Source organism: Bos javanicus, chromosome 8, assembly GCF_032452875.1.
Source record: "Bos javanicus breed banteng chromosome 8, ARS-OSU_banteng_1.0, whole genome shotgun sequence".
In the NCBI taxonomy this organism is placed as follows: Eukaryota; Metazoa; Chordata; class Mammalia; order Artiodactyla; family Bovidae; genus Bos; species Bos javanicus.
In genome coordinates this window covers 1-13,099 of record NC_083875.1, presented here as the reverse complement: position 1 = coordinate 13,099, position 13,099 = coordinate 1, and positions in this window count along the sequence as shown.

Genomic DNA, 13,099 nt, shown 5'->3' with positions numbered 1-13,099 from the left:
CGACAGATCATGCACTGATCACGTGGCTATCATGCACTGCTCACGCGGCTGTTCATGCAATGATCACGTAGCTACCATGTACTGGTCACGTGAGTGATCATGCACTGATCACGTAATTGATCATGCACTGATCAGGTGACTTATCATGCACTGTTAACGTGAGTGATCATGCACTGATCACGTGGCTGATCATGCACTACTCACGTGGCTGATCATGCAATGATCATGTAGCTACCATGTACCGGTCAGGTGACTGATCATACACCCATCAGGTGACGGATCATGCACTGATCACGTGGCTATCATGCACTGATCACGTGGCTGATCATGCACTGATCACCTGCCTGGTCATGCACAGATCACGTGACAAATCATGAACTGATCACATAGCTATCATGAACTGATCACCTGGCTGATCATGCACTGATCACGTGGCTGATCATGCACTGATACCGTGACTGAGCATGGACTGATCACATGACTATCATGTAGTGATCACGTGACTTAATGGCGCTGATCATGTGACTGATCATGCGCTGATCATGTTTGCTATCATACACTGATCATGTGCCTCTGGAGGCAATAAACAAAGAGCTGAGTAGGCACGAATCAAACAGTCAGCAGGCAATAATCATGGAACTCAGGTGTGAGGAATCATGCTGCTCAGCTGGCAATAATCAAGCAGCTGAGCAGGCAGGAATTACGCAGCACAGCTGATAATTGTCAAGCAGATGACAGGCAGGAATCGTGCAGCTCAGCTGGCAATTGTCAAGCAGATGAGCAGACGGTAATCACGCAGCTCAGCAGGCCCAGATCACGTGACTGAGCATGCACTGTTCACGTGGCTGATCATACACTGCTCACGTAACTGATAATGCACTGATCACGTGGCTATCATGCACTGATCACGTGGCTGATCATACACTGTTCACGTGTCTGACCATGCACTGATCACGTGGCTGATCATACACTGCTCACGTAACTGATCATGCACTGATCACGTGGCTGATCATGCACTGATCAGTGGCTATCATGCACTGATTACTTGGCTGATCATACACTGATCACGTGACTGATAATGCACTGATCATCTGGCTATCATGCACTCATTAACTGGCTATCATGCACTGATCACGTGGTTGATCATACACTGATCACGAGACTGATCATGCACTAATCACGTCTATATCATGCACTGATCACATGACTGCCCATGCACTGATCACGTGGATGATCATACACTGATCATGCGACAGATCATGCACTGATCACGTGGCTATCATGCACTGCTCACGCGGCTGTTCATGCAATGATCACGTAGCTACCATGTACTGGTCACGTGAGTGATCATGCACTGATCACGTAATTGATCATGCACTGATCAGGTGACTTATCATGCACTGTTAACGTGAGTGATCATGCACTGATCACGTGACTGATCATGCACTGATCACGTGGCTATCATGCACTACTCACGTGGCTGATCATGCAATGATCATGTAGCTACCATGTACTGGTCACGTGACTGATCATGCACTGATCACGTGACTGATCATGCACTGATCACGTGGCTGATCATGCACTGATCACGGCTGATCATGCACTGATCACGTGACTGATCATGCACTGATCACGTGACTGATCATGCACTGATCACGTGACTGATCATGCACTGATCACGTGGCTGATCATGCACTGATCACGTGGCTGATCATGCACTGATCACGTAGCTGATCATGCACTGATCACGTGACTGATCATGCACTGATCACGTGGCTGATCATGCACTGATCACGTGGCTGATCATGCACTGATCATGTGGCTATCATGCACTGATCACGTGACTGATCATGCACTGATCACGTGACTGATCATGCACTGATCACGTGACTATCATGCACTGATCACGTGGCTGATCATACACTGATCACCTGCCTGGTCATGCACAGATCACGTGACAAATCATGAACTGATCACATAGCTATCATGAACTGATCACCTGGCTGATCATGCACTGATCACGTGGCTGATCATGCACTGATACCGTGACTGAGCATGGACTGATCACATGACTATCATGTAGTGATCACGTGACTTAATGGCTCTGATCATGTGACTGATCATGCACTGATCATGTTTGCTATCATACACTGATCATGTGCCTCTGGAGGCAATAAACAAAGAGCTGAGTAGGCACGAATCATACAGTCAGCAGGCAATAATCATGGAACTCAGCTGTGAGGAATCATGCTGCTCAGCTGGCAATAATCAAGCAGCTGAGCAGGCAGGAATTACGCAGCACAGCTGATCAATTGTCAAGCAGATGACAGGCAGGAATCGTGCAGCTCAGCTGGCAATTGTCAAGCAGATGAGCAGACAGTAATCACGCAGCTCAGCAGGCCCTGGTCACGTGACTGAGCATGCACTGTTCACGGGGCTGATCATACACTGATCACGTAACTGATCATGCACTGATCACGTGACTGATCATGCACTGATCACGTGGCTGATCATGCACTGTTCACGTGTCTGACCATGCACTGATCACGTGGCTGATCATACACTGCTCACGTAACTGATCATGCACTGATCACGTGGCTATCATGCACTGATCACGTGGCTGAACATGCACTGTTCACGTGGCTGATCACACACTGATCACGTGACATATCATGCACTGATCACGTGGCATCATGCACTGATCACGTGGCTGATCATACACTGATCACGTGACTGATCATGCACTGATCACGTGGCTATCATGCACTGCTCACGTGGCTCGTCATGGACTGATCACATAGCTACCATATACTGATCACGTGACTGATCATGCACTGATCACGTAAATGATCATGCACTGTTCACGTGACTGATCATGCACTGATCACGTGACTGATCATGCACTGATCACGTGGCTATCATGCACTGTCACGGCTGATCATGCAACTGATCACGTAGCAACCATGTACTGGTCACGTGACTGATCATGCACTGATCACGTAATTGATCATGCACTGATCACGTGGCTCATCATGCACTGATCACGTGACTGATCACACTGATCACGTGACTGATCATGCACTGATCACGTGGCTATCATGCACTGATCACGTGGATGATCATGCACTGATCACGTGGCCGATCATACACTGATCACATGACTGATCATGCACTGATCACGTGGCTATCATGCAGTGATCACGTGGCTATCATGCACTGATCACGTGGCTGATCATGCAATGATCACGTAGCTATCATGTACTCGGTCACGTGACTGATCATGCACTGATCACGTGGCTGATCATGCACTGATCAGGTGACTTATCATGCACTGTTAACGTGACTGATCATGCACTGATCACGTGACTGATCATCCACTGATCTCGTGGCTATCATGCACGGCTCATGTGGCTGATCATGCAATGATCACGTAGCTACCATATACTGGTCACGTGACTGATCATGCACTGATCACGTACTGATCATGCACTGATCATGTGGCTGATCATGCACTGATCACGTGGCTGATCATGCACTGATCACGTGACTGATCATGCACTGATCACGTGACTGATCATGCACTGATCACGTGGCTGATCATGCACTGATCACCTGGCTGATCATACACTGATCACGTGGCTGATCATGCACAGATTACGTGACTGATCATGCACCGATCACGGATGATCATGCACTGATCACGTACATGCATTACTCACGTGGCTGATCATGCACTGATCATGTAGCTATCATGCACGCCAAGTCAGTGACTGATCATACACTGATCACGTGACTGATCATGCACTGATCACGTGGCTATCATGCACTGATCACGTGGCTGATCATGCACTGATCACGTGGCTGATCATGCACTGATCACGTGACTAATCATGCACTGATCACGTGGCTATCATGCACTGATCACGTGGCTGATCATGCACTGATCACGTGGCTGATCACACTGATCACGTGACTGATCATGCACTGATCACGTGACTGATCATGCACTGATCACGTGGCTATCATGCACTATCACGTGGCTGATCATGCAATGATCATGTAGCACATGTACTGGTCACGTGACTGATCATACACTGATCACGTGACTGATCATGCACTGATCACGTGGCTATCATGCACTGATCACGTGACTGATCATGCACATCACGGCTATATCATGCACTGATCACATGACTGATCATGCACTGATCACGTGGATGATCATGCACTGATCACGTGAGATCATGCACTGATCACGTGGCTGATCATGCACTGATCACGTGACTGATCATGCACTGATCACGTGACTGATCATGCACTGATCACGTGACTGATCATGCACTGATCATGGCTATCATGCACTGATCACGTGGCTGACTGCAACTGATCATAAATACTATACCTGTCACGTGACTGATCATGCACTGATCACGTGACTGATCATGCACTGATCACGGCTATCATGCACTGATCTCACGTGGCTGATCATGCACTGATCACGTGACTGATCATGCACTGATCACGTGACAATCATGCACTGATCACGAATCATGCACTGATCACGTGGCTGATCATGCACTGATCACTGGCTATCATGCACTGTCACGTGGCTGATCATGCACTGATCACGAGCTACCATGCATCTGATCACGAGGACATGCACTGATCACGTGGTTGATCATGCACTGATCACGTGACTGATCATGCACTGTTCACGTACTGATCATGCACTGATCACGTGACTGATCATGCACTGATCACGTGGCTATCATGCACTACTCACGTGGCTGATCATGCAATGATCATGTAGCACCATGTACTGTCACGTGACTGATCATACACTCATCAGGTGACTGATCGCGCACTGATCACGTGGCTATCATGCACTGATCACGTGGCTGATCATGCATGATCACGCCTGATCATGCACTGATCATGCTGATCATGCACTGATCATGTGGCTATCATGCACTGATCACGTGCATGATCATGCACTGATCACGTGGCTGATCATGCACTGATACCGTGACTGAGCATGGACTGATCACATGACTATCATGTAGTGATCACGTGACTGCAATGGCGCTGATCATGTGACTGATCATGCGCTGATCATGTCTATCATACACTGATCATGTGCCTCTGGAGGCAATAAACAAAGAGCTGAGTAGCACGATCAAACAGTCAGCAGGCATAATCATGGAACTCAGGTGTGAGGAATCATGCTGCTCAGCTGGCAACAATCAAGCAGCTGAGCAGGCAGGAACACGCAGCACAGCTGACAATTGTCAAGCAGATGACAGGCAGGAATCGTGCAGCTCAGCTGGCATTGTCAAGCAGATGAGCAGACAGTAATCACGCAGCTCAGCAGGCCCAGATCACGTGACTGAGCATGCACTGTTCACGTGGCTGATCATACACTGCTCACGTAACTGATAACGCACTGATCACGTGGCTATCATGCACTGATCACGTGGCTGATCATACACTGTTCACGTGTTTGACCATGCACTGATCACGTGGCTGATCATGCACTGATCACGTGACTGATCATGCACTGATCACGTGGACTGATCATGCATGATCACGTGACTGATCATGCACATCAATCACGGCTGATCATGCACTGATCACGTGATGATCATGCACTGATCACGTGGCTGATCATGCACTGACTGGCTGATCACGGCGCACTGATCACGTGGCTATCATGCACTGATCACGTGGCTGATCATGCACTGATCACGTGGCTGATCATGCACTGATCACGTGACTGAGCATGGACTGATCACATGACTATCATGCACTGATCACGTGACTTAATGCACTGATCATGTGACTGATCATGCACTGATCATGTTTGCTATCATACACTGATCATGTGCCTCGAGGCACTGATCAAAGAGCTGAGTAGGCATGAATCATACAGCAGCAGGCAATAATCATGGAACTCAGCTGTGAGGAATCATGCTGCTCAGCTGGCAATAATCACAGCTGAGCAGGCAGGAACGCAGCACAGCTGGCAATTGTCAGCAGATGACAGGCAGGAACTGCAGCTCAGCTGGCAATTGTCGCAGATGAGCAGACAGTAATCACGCAGCTCAGCAGGCCCTGATCACGTGACTGAGCATGCACTGTTCACGTGGCTGATCATACACTGATCACGTGATGATCATGCACTGATCACTTGGATATCATGCACTGATCACGTGGCTGATCATACACTGTTCACGTGTCGACCATGCACTGATCACGTGGCTGATCATACACTGCTCATGTAACTGATCATGCACTGATCACGTGGCTATCATGCACTGATCACGTGGCTGAACATGCACTGATCACGTGGCTGATCACACACTGATCACGTGACATATCATGCACTGATCACGTGGCACTCATGCACTGATCACGTGGCTGATCATACTCTGCTCACGTAACTCATCATGCACACCATGCTATCATGCACTGCTCACGGCTCGTCATGCGGAATGATCACGTAGCTACCACATACGGTCACGTGACTGATCATGCACAGATCACGTAAATGATCATGCACTGTCACGTGACTGATCATGCACTGATCACGTGACTGATCATGCACTGATCACGTGGCTATCATGCTGATCACGTGGCTGATCATGCAACGATCACGTAGCAACCATGTACTGGTCACGTGACTGATCATGCACTGATCACGTAATTGATCATGCACTGATCACGTGGCTCATCATGCACTGATCACGTGGCTGATCACACATGATCACGTGACTGATCATGCACTGATCACGTGGCCTCATGCACTGATCACGTGGCTATCATGCACTGATCACGTGGATATCATGCACTGATCACGTGGCTGATCATGCACACGTATCACTGACTGATCATGCACTGATCACGTGGCTATCATGCTGATCACGTACATTGCACTGATCATGCTGATCATGCACTGATCACGTAGCTACCATGCATACTCGTCACTACACTGACTGGCACTGATCACGTGACTGATCATGCACTGATCACGTGACTATCATGCACTGATCACGTGATGATCATGCACTGATCGTGACTGATCATGCACTGATCTGCACATCATGCACTGATCATGTGGCTGATCATGCACTGATCACCAGCTATCATGCACTGATCACGTGATGATCATGCACTGATCACGTGACTGATCATGCACTGATCACGTGGCTGATCATGCACTGATCACGTGGCTGATCATGCACTGATCACGTGGACTGATCATGCACTGATCACGTGATGATCATGCACTGATCACGGCTATCATGCACTGATCACTTGGCTGATCATACACTGATCATCAGTGGCTGATCATGCACTGATCACGTGACTGATCATGCACTGATCACGTGACTGATCATGCACTGATCACGTGGCTATCATGCACTGACTCACGTGGCTGATCATGCAATGATCACGTAGCTACATGTACTGGTCAGTGACTGATCTGCTACACTGATCACGTGACTGATCATGCACTGATCACGTGGCTGATCATGCACTGATCACGTGGCTGATCATGCACTGATCACGTGACTGATCATGCACTGATCACGTATATCATGCACTGATCACGTGGCTATCATGCACTGATCACGTGGCTGATCATGCACTGATCACGTGGCTGATCATGCACTGATCACGTGACTGATCATGCACTGATCACATGATCATGCATGCACTGATCACGTGGCTATCATGCACTGATCACGTGGCTGATCATGCACTGATCATGTAGCTATGCACTGATCACGTGGCTGATCATACACTGATCACGTGACTGATCATGCACTGATCACGTGGCTATCATGCACTGATCACGTGACTGATCATGCACTGATCACGTCTATATCATACTGATCACGTGATGATCATGCACTGATCACGTGACTGATCATGCACTGATCACGCATGATCATGCACTGATCACGTGACTGATCATGCACTGATCACGTGGCTGATCATGCACTGACTCACGTGGCTGATCATGCAATGATCACGTAGCTACCATGTACTGATCACGTGACTGATCATGCACTGATCACGTGACTGATCATGCACTGATCACGTGGCTATCATGCACTGATCACGTGGCTGATCATACACTGATCACGTGACTGATCATGCACTGATCACGTGACTGATCATGCACTGATCACAGCTATCTGCACTGATCACGTGGCTGATCATGCACTGATCACGTGACATCATACTGATCACGTGACTGATCATGCACTGATCACGTGGCTATCATGCACTGATCACGTGGCTGATCATGCACTGATCACGAACTGATCATACACATGCGACTGATCATGCACTGATCACGTGACTGATCATGCACTGATCACGTGACTGATCATGCACTGATCACGTGGCTATCATGCACTACTCACGTGGCTGATCATGCAATGATCATGTAGCTACCATGTACTGTCACGTGACTGATCATACACCCATCAGGTGACTGATCATGCACTGATCACGTGGCTATCATGCACTGATCACGTGGCTGATCATGCACTGATCACGTGCTATCATGCACTGATCACGTGACTGATCATGATCTCGACTGGATGCTATCATACACTGATCACTGTGCTGATCATGCACTGATCACGTGGCTGATCATGCACTGATACCTGACTGAGCATGGACTGATCACATGACTATCATGTAGTGATCACGTGACTTAATGGCGCTGATCATGTGACTGATCATGCGCTGATCATGTTTGCTATCATACACTGATCATGTGCCTCTGGAGGCAATAAACAAAGAGCTGAGTAGGCATGAATCAAACAGTCAGCAGGCAATAATCATGGAACTCAGCTGTGAGGAATCATGCTGCTCAGCTGGCAATAATCAAGCAGCTGAGCAGGCAGGAATTACGCAGCACAGCTGGCAATTGTCAAGCAGATGACAGGCAGGAATCGTGCAGCTCAGCTGGCAATTGTCAAGCAGATGAGCAGACAGTAATCACGCAGCTCAGCAGGCCCTGATCACGTGACTGAGCATGCACTGTTCACGTGGCTGATCATACACTGATCACGTGACTGATCATGCACTGATCACGGCTATCATGCACTGATCACGTGGCTGATCATACACTGTCTGTATGATCATGCACTGATCATGGCTGATCACACTGATCACGTGACTGATCATGCACTGATCACGTGGCTGATCTGCATACTGACTAATGGCAATCACACTGATCACTTGACTGACGCGATATCAATTTGCATGACTGATCATGCACTGATCACTGGCTATCGCACTCATTAATCATCATGCACTGATCACGCGGGATGATCATGGCATCGACTACGACTGGGATCATGCTGACTGACCGTGGATCATGCACTGATCACGTGACTGATCATGCACTGATCACCGATGATCATACTGATCAGCATCGATCATGCACTGATCACGTGGCTATCATGCACTGCTACGCATCGTCGGCAACATCACGAGCTATCATGCACTGATCACGTGGATGATCATGCACTGATCACGAACTGATCATGCACTGATCGTGCGGTGACTGATCATGCATCGATGAATGGACTGACTGCACTGATCACGGATGATCATGCACTGATCACGTGGCCACTGATCACGTGGCTGATCATGCACTGATCACGTAGCTACCATGTACTGGTCACGTGACTGATCATGCACTGATCACGCACTGATCATGCACTGATCACGCTGATCACACTGATCACGCATGATCATGCACTGATCATGCGGATGATCATGCACTGATCACGTGACTGATCATGCACTGATCACGACTGATCATGCACTGATCACGTGACTGATCATGCACTGACGGTGACAATCATGCACTGATCATGATACGTACATGCACTGATCACGTGGCTGATCATGCACTGATCACGTGGCTGATCATGCACTGATACCGTGACTGAGCATGGACTGATCACACTATCATGTAGTGATCACGGACTTAATGGCGCTGATCATGTGACTGATCATGCACTGATCATGTTTGCTATCATACACTGATCATGTGCCTCTGGAGGCAATAAACAAAGAGCTGAGTAGGCACGAATCAAACAGTCAGCAGGCAATAATCATGGAACTCAGCTGTGAGGAATCATGCTGCTCAGCTGGCAATAATCAAGCAGCTGAGCAGGCAGGAATTACGCAGCACAGCTGGCAATTGTCAAGCAGATGACAGGCAGGAATCGTGCAGCTCAGCTGGCAATTGTCAAGCAGATGAGCAGACAGTAATCACGCAGCTCAGCAGGCCCAGATCACGTGACTGAGCATGCACTGTTCACGTGGCTGATCATACACTGATCACGTGATGATCATGCACTGATCACTTGGATATCATGCACTGATCACGTGGATCATACACTGTTCACGTGTCTGACCATGCACTGATCACGTGGCTGATCATACACTGCTGTGTAACTGATCATGCACTGATCACGTGGCTATCATGCACTGATCACGTGGCTGAACATGCACTGTTCACGTGGCTGATCACACACCTGTCACGTGACATATCATGCACTGATCACGTGGCACTCATGCACTGATCACGTGGCTGATCATACTCTGCTCACGTAACTCATCATGCACACATCACGTGGCTATCATGCACTGATCACGGGCTGTCATGGAATGATCACATAGCTACCATACTGGTCACGTGACTGATCATGCACAGATCACGTAAATGATCATGCACTGATCACGGATCATGCACTGATCACGTGACTGATCATGCACTGATCACGGCTATCATGCTCATCACGTGGCTGATCATGCAACGATCACGAGCAACCATGTACTGGTCACGTGATGATCATGCACTGATCACGCACTGATCCTGCACTGATCACGTGGCTCATCATGCACTGATCACGCTGATCTACACATGTATCACGTGACTGATCATGCACTGATCACGTGGCTTGCACTGATCACGTGCATATCATGCACTGAACGTGGCTGATCACACACGATCACGTGACTGATCATGCACTGATCACGTGACATCATGCACTGATCACGTGGCTGATCATGCACTGATCACGTTGATCATGCACTGATCACGTAGCTACATGCACTGATCACGTGATGATCATGCACTGATCACGAACTGATCATGCATGATCACGTGACTGATCATGCACTGATCACGTGACTGATCATGCACTGATCACGTGACTGATCATGCACTGATCACGTGGCTATCATGCACTGATCATGGGCTGATCATGCATGATCACGAAGCACTACAGGCCATCCTGATCATGCACTGATCACGAACTGATCATGCACTGATCACGTGGCTGATCATGCACTGGGACTTCACGCTGATCATGCACTGATCACGCACTGATCATGCACTGATCACGTGACTGATCATGCACTGATCACGGGCTGACTGCTTCATGCACTGATCACGTGGCTGATCATACTGATCACGTGGCTGATCATGCACTGATCACATGACTGATCATGCACTGATCACGTGACTGATCATGCACTGATCACGTGGCTATCATGCATGATCACGTGGCTGATCATGGCAATGATCACGTGGCTACGGCGTACTGATCAGTGACTGATCATGCACTGATCACGTGACTGATCATGCACTGATCACGTGGCTATCATGCACTGATCACGTGGCTGATCATGCACTGATCACGTGACTGATCATGCACTGATCACGTGACAATCATGCACTGATCACGTGGCTATCATGCACTGATCACGTGGCTGATCATGCACTGATCACGTGGCTGATCATGCACTGATCACGTGGATGATCATGCACTGATCACGTGACTGATGTGCACTGATCATGGCCATCTGCACTGATCACGTGGCTGATGCACTGATCACGTAGCTATCATGGGTGATCATTGGACTGATCATACACTGATCACGTGACTGATCATGCACTGATCACGTGGCTATCATGCACTGATCACGTGACTGATCATGCACTGATCACGTCTATATCATGCACTGATCACATGACTGATCATGCACTGATCACGTAAGGACGGCATATCAATCATGCGATGATCATGCACTGATCACGTGGCTGATCATGCACTGATCACGTGACTGATCATGCACTGATCACGTGACTGATCATGCACTGATCACGTGATCGATCATGCACTGATCACGTGGCTATCATCACTACTCACGTGGCTGATCATGCAATGATCATGTAGCTACCATGTACTGATCACGTGACTGATCATACACTGATCAGGTGACTGATCATGCACTGATCACGTGGCCATGCACTGATCACGTGGCTGATCACATGCACTGATCACCGACTGATCATGCACTGATCACGCATGATCATGCACTGATCACGTGGCTGATCATGCACTGATCACCACTGATCATGCACTGATCACGTGGCTGATCATGCACTGATCACGTGATGAGCATGGACTGATCATGACTATCATGCAGTGATCACGTGACTTAATGGCGCTGATCATGTGACTGATCATGCACTGATCATGTTTGCTATCATACACTGATCATGTGCCTCTGGAGGTACAACAAAGAGCTGAGTAGGCACGAATCAAACAGTCAGCAGGCAATAATCATGGAACTCAGCTGTGAGGAATCATGCTGCTCAGCTGGCAATAATCAAGCAGCTGAGCAGGCAGGAATTACGCAGCACAGCTGGCAATTGTCAAGCAGATGACAGGCAGGAATCGTGCAGCTCAGCTGGCAATTGTCAAGCAGATGAGCAGACAGTAATCACGCAGCTCAGCAGGCCCTGATCACGTGACTGAGCATGCACTGTTCACGTGGCTGATCATACACTGATCACGTGACTGATCATGCACTGATCACGTGACTATCATGCACTGATCACGTGGCTGATCATGCACTGATCACGTGTCTGATCATGCACTGATCACGTGGCTGATCATACACTGATCACGAATTGACTGCACTGATCACGTGGCTGATCATGCACTGATCACGTGGCTGATCATGCACTGATCACGTGGCTGATCACACTGATCAC